Here is a 6,000-nt window from a genome sequence, read left to right on the forward strand (position 1 = left end):
AAAGAAAAAAAGTCAGCCCCTTGATTGCTGTGGATTACAAAAGCCTTCCCTGTTTTTGTTACTAAGTGGCCCTGTGATTTAAAGCTGCTGACAACACTGGCCACTCACAATGACACCGTCCCTTTTTCTTCTCCACACAGTCCTGGCAGACACTCATTGGTATGTATGGTTTCAGCCTGTCTGCTGTGTCTGGCCAAAGGGACAGTTACTAATGGCATATGTTAATTACCATCCACCAACTTCCTTTCGTGAGGGTGTTTATTAACATTCTCACTTCTGCCCATTGAACCAGCTGGCACCAGGGTCGCTGGCAGCCCAAAGTTCACGTGCTGTATGCACTCTGAGCTCACAAGGTAGAATAGATTCTTCCTTTTGGATAATGAAATTCTTTCTGTTTCTATCTTGGCCGAGAGTTTTCTGAGATGCCCAGAAGATGACACCAAAATAGTAACTTGGAAACAAATGGTTTGCTGTTGTGGCTCATCCTGGGTTGTTCGGGAGGTATTTTGGTCCTATAACATGATAGGTATTCATCCATCTGTTCACACATTTTTATCAGTAGCAGATACCAAATAACCCTCATTCTACTAGCCATATAGACCTAAAAGCTAGGAAATAAATCACTTATGTATTAGTGAGAGTATAAACTATGTTAAGAAGAACACCACCAATCTTTTTCTTTTTTTTTTTCATTTTTGGTACCAGGGATTGAACCCAGGGGCGCTTAACCACTGAGCCCCATCCCCAGCCCTTTTTTGTATTTTATTTAGAGTCAGGGTCTCTTTAATTTTGCTCAAGGCCTCGCTAAGTTGCTGAGGCTGGGGATATTCCATTGTGCAACGTCCTGCCTCAGCCTTCTGAGCCGCTGGGATTTCAGGAGTCCACCACCGAGCTTGGCCAGCCTTCTTTAAATACGTCTCTAGATTAGATTTCTCAACAGCATGACATGTTATATGCATTTCACTAATATTTAAGAGAGTGGAGATTGGGCAGAAGAGGAAGAGATAGATAGAGGGGAAAGATCTCAAAAGTTACAAACTATGAACCAACACATATGCATGTCACAATAACAACATGACCAAACAGGAAGAACTCTCCAGTTCTATTTCTCTTGCAGCACAGGTCTCCTTAATGCACCCTGAGGAGGGACACAGACCAAAATAACAAAGCAGCAATGGCATGGTAAACAAGTATTCCTCTGTGTTCTCCCTAGTGACATCCCTCCCCAAATCTTGTCACAGAATATCAAGAGGAGGAGAGAGTGCTGTGTGCTAGAAAGGCAGTTCTCAGGTGCTTTGCTGGGGAATGGGGGTCCGTCCCACTTTAAAGTCTTCTTCTCATCTGATTGGGGGGTCTTGCCACAAATATTAGACTAGCAGGTTTTGGGCTTTCCTATTACATGGTGCAGAATGGTGATTTTTGTCAAAGAAGTTTCACAGCTGCAAAAGATGTAGATTTTTGTAACTTCTTTTTTAAAATTAATTTATTTGTCCTGATTAGTTATACATGATAGCAGAATGCATTTGGATTCATAGTACACAAATGGAGCACAATTTTTCATTTCTCTAGTTGTACACGAAGTAGTCACCCATTTGTGTCATTATACATGTACCTAAGAGAATGACGTCCATCTCATTCCACCATCTTTCCTACCCCCATACCCCCTCCCTTCCCCTCCTTCCCCTTTGCCCTATCTGAAGTTCCTCCATTCCTCCCATGCTCCCCACCCCACCCCCATTACAGATCAGCCTCCACTTATCAGAGAAAACATTCAACCTTTGGTTTGGGGGCTTGGCTTACTTCACTTAGTATGACATTCTCCAGCTCCATCCACTTACCTGCAAATGCTATGATTTTATTTTCTTTTAATGCTGAGTAATATTCCATTGTGCAACCTCTTTTTCAGTGAAAGCTGAAGCAGCCCTGTGATTTGTATTCTTAATCCTGAAAAGAGGTCACACCTCTTTCCCTTCTCACCCTTCAAAGTTCAACTGGTTCTTAAGGGTATGTGATGGAAAGTCAAGACCATGCATTATCAGTCTTTCCTGGGTCTGAAGTCAAGGTCTTTGGGAAAGAGAGTGTTCTATGCCACAGCAGATAGAGGAATGCCACCAGCTAGGAGAAGGATGCTTTAATCCATTGATGTTTGTTACTTAGAACTGACATTCAGCTGTCATGCACCAGTGTGGCTATGTCTACACATCCTGAAAGTTTCCCTCTGCCACAGACATACCAATCCCTTCCCCAGGACCCCCTGAATCCTGTAAGACCACATGCCTATCTGATTAGCACCTGGCCCCCTGGGGACCTCCAGGATTCTATTCCAGCACTTGGACTGGCATCATGCAGAGAGGGTACTACCATTGACCAGAGTAAATATTTGGAGTCTTGCCCTTGCCTGTAATGTCCTAGCACTAAGCTGGTGACACAGAAAAGAATAAAAAACACTGACCACTATCTGCCAGGGGTTCCCAACCTGGCAGAGAATTTTCATGAAAAAGGCTCTGTGCTAAGTCCCAGGAATTTGGAGATGGCGCCACTTTGGTGAAATTGATCTGCCGTCTTGGAAACTGGACTTTATCAACATGTGAGAATAGGTCAGGTTCTCAGGGACAGATTCACGTCACTCAAGCTCTCAAGAGACTGCTGCATAAACCCAACAGACAATTTATTAATTTGCAATGAGAAAGAAGAACTTTTAAGCAGAGTGGACACTTGTGTCGCCTTGACTAATGCGTTCTCTCCCTGTGGGAAACTCAACAGGAAGACAAATCGTAATGAGAAAGTAGCTTCAGTACACAGCCTGGCCAGGGGACGTTGGAGGATGGTTCTAATGTCAAAGGGTGTCAAATGTTCTTAAGCTCATGCCTTCATCTTTTCTCTGGAGATGGGCCTGCCAAACAGGACTGGCTGTTCCTATGAGGTCACTCATCTACTCCCCCTCTCTGACCCCACTTTCTCTGTTCCATGTAGATATCCTGCTTTGGTCGACATGCTCTATCTTTAGATTTGTTAATACCACCAACCCTGCTCTAGCCAAACTCTTGATTTCTTATCCCTGGCTTGGAAGACATTCTATCTTTCAGTTCTCTCCCTCCTAGATCCTACAGTGTGGGTTAGATTATTATCATGTAACCCATTGGTTCTCAGTTGGGCTCAGTTTTTGAAGAATCTGAGAAATATTTTAAATACGGATGCCCGGCCTTACCCACCCCCAGAAATTCTTGTTTACTTTCTTCAAAGTGCAGTCTTGCAGTCTGGGCATGAAGCTTTTTTCAAGCTCTAAAATATGCAAACAGAATTGTGGGCTCCTAAAAGGTTAACATTCAAAGAAAATAGTTTTGGACTTGAGGAAACTTTGAGAATCACTGATTTAATTTTCAGAGTTGAAAAATGCTTTGAACATTTGAACATGTATTTGAACATGTATCAATGCCTGTGTTCCAGGTTGAGATGCTGAATTATTTGGTCTAGGTTGGAAACCAGGGCCCTGGGCATTTTTACAAAGCCCCCTAGATGATTCTCAAGTGCAGCCAGGGTTGAGATCCACTGTTCTAAACCTTAACTTGTTTGCCCCTTCTCTTTCCTGCTTGGATCTGCATTGCACAAAGGAGAACATAGGAGATAAATTGGAGGCAAGGACCCTAGAGGTGAATAGCGGAGCCCTGTGTGTGTGAGTAAACCCAAGACATCAGCAGGAAGAGCAAAATGTAGGAGAAGAGTTCAAAGCCTGCTTGTTCTTTATATCCAAACCAAATTCTATTTCCTGGCCGTGGATATGGGCAGGGCTAAAGAATCTTGGGCTTATTTTCTGCCATATCACTAGGTCAGTGAGTCTGGCTGTGCTTGAGGAAAGTGAGGTGGGTTTTTCTACAATAAATCTGACTTCCTTGTCTTCTGTGGGTACTCTTGTGGCATCCTCCCCTGGCCTCTCTCTCAAAGACCCCCACTCTCTGGAGGTCACCGTCTTCAAAGAGACACTGCGGCACTTCAGCCCATATTCTCCCTAACAGTAACTATGTTTGGCAAAGAAGCGAGAGGCTAGAGAATTCTAGCCTGTCATCTTCCTCAATTAGCTAAGGATTTTTTCAGTTTTCCTTGTGTTCCCCGAGTTTCCTGTTGTCATGTCTAACCTTTCCAATGTACATGAGAATTCATCTGAACTTTCCCGGTGTTTGTATCCTTGTCTAATAGCAGGGCATCTGGGGAAGTCCTCAACTGCTTAGGAAGCAATTTCTCCAATGCAAATGCAGTCCTAGGAGAGGAAGAGGCCGTGGGCAGGGTAGAGGCCTGGCCAGGGTCTCCACCCATCCTCTTCCTGGGACTGCCAGTGATAGGACTTGGTATGACATAATTCTGAGTTGGGACCAGGAGGACAGAGCAGGGGCACCATGTATGGCTGGGCAGGTGACCCAGCACAACTTTAGGGACACCACTGCCACAGCATTCTATGGTCCCAGAAGCCCATGCCACTCCCCATCCCCCACTGCCATCTCCTACCATCCTGGTAGAAGCACCATTCTTTGAATTCCAGCACCTTGGTGGCCCTGGTTCTGGTCACGTTGCACTTTTGAGAAGGGCAGCGCCAGAGAGGTGGCTCATTCGCTCCCCAGGTCACTTGGTTCATCCGGAAACTGAGGGGGGGCTTTCCAGGTGTTGGCATGATTCTAAAATTCCCTTTCTAGAGGCCTGTGGGAGTCCAGTCATTTGCATGACTACAACCATTTGAATATATTCTCTTTAATAAAATAAAGAGAACGTCAATCTGAAGCCAGATCTGAGGTGGAATCCTTCTCTTGGGCCCTTTGTCTTAAACATTTCAGATTTGGTGCTTCTTTGAAGAATCACATTTCCCAGTTTCTTATGAAAAGCCAATACATCTCAGAAAACAACCAGGGAGAAAACCCTGAATAAGGTATTTCACTATATCATGCAATGAGCAGCCACACTTTGTCATATAAAATACGATCATATAAATATCCACAATTAAATACAGTCATATAAAATACTCTCTCTCTCATCATAAACTCACAAGTGGAGAAAACAGATTGTCTTTCTCTTCAGAAGCAGCAAGTCTGCACACACAAAGGTTTCCTCTGCTGTTTCCAGAGTCACATATGTGTCATTGCCTGGTCGATCTTGCCTTACCTGGCCACAATGAGATGCTTCCCCAAATATCAAGGCACTACGTTGACAAAAGGTAACTGGGCCCTTCTTCTAATGACAAATCTCCAGTGGATGCCACGTGTTGGGACCGTGAGACCTACATTGGGGTCCTCATTTGATGGTTGTATTTGCTCATTATTGAGACTAACAAAAACTTCAGGAGGCAACTGTACTAGTAACACTTTGTTCTTGCCTTTCCTCAGCATGCTTACTTTTCCAAAAAGAATCTCTTATAATAAAGACTCACAAAGATTTTTATTTTAAATCATGGAATTTCAGAGCTAGTGGACATCTTACAGATCATCCATCTGATGCTTGCAGAGGTGTGAGTCACATAGCAAGTCTGTGGCAAAGAACACACAGGTCATCTGCACTGTTATTATCCCTGATTACCCCAACTCCTCTGCCCTATCATTACATACATTACCCTAGTTTCCCCCATGTCTCCCCTATCTGAGGCTGGCCCAAGTTCAGAGTAAAAAAAACAAAATTTCACTTGTTCTTGCCCACATTCGCTAAGCCAGGATCTCTTCAGGCCTCTGCAGCATGTCTCCCAAATATTTCTGGATTCTCCATATACTTGTGGTTAAACGCTCCAGCCGGGTACCTACAGTTACTGGTGCTGTGTCCACCAGGCCTCTCTTTTTTCCCAGCACACACCTACTGGTGCTGCATGTCTTGCCGGAGAACTGGAAAGCAACAATGTCTTCCAGATCCTCACTTTGAGCGACTTGTGAGTTATACATACTCTTTTGCATATGATTTACCTTACCTGCACAAGCCTTCAGGGAAGTTGGTCTTTCAGAGCCTGAGGAGTATGGTCCTCTCTTTAAA

Source organism: Urocitellus parryii, chromosome 2 (genome assembly GCF_045843805.1).
Source record: "Urocitellus parryii isolate mUroPar1 chromosome 2, mUroPar1.hap1, whole genome shotgun sequence".
NCBI classification, from domain to species: Eukaryota; Metazoa; Chordata; class Mammalia; order Rodentia; family Sciuridae; genus Urocitellus; species Urocitellus parryii.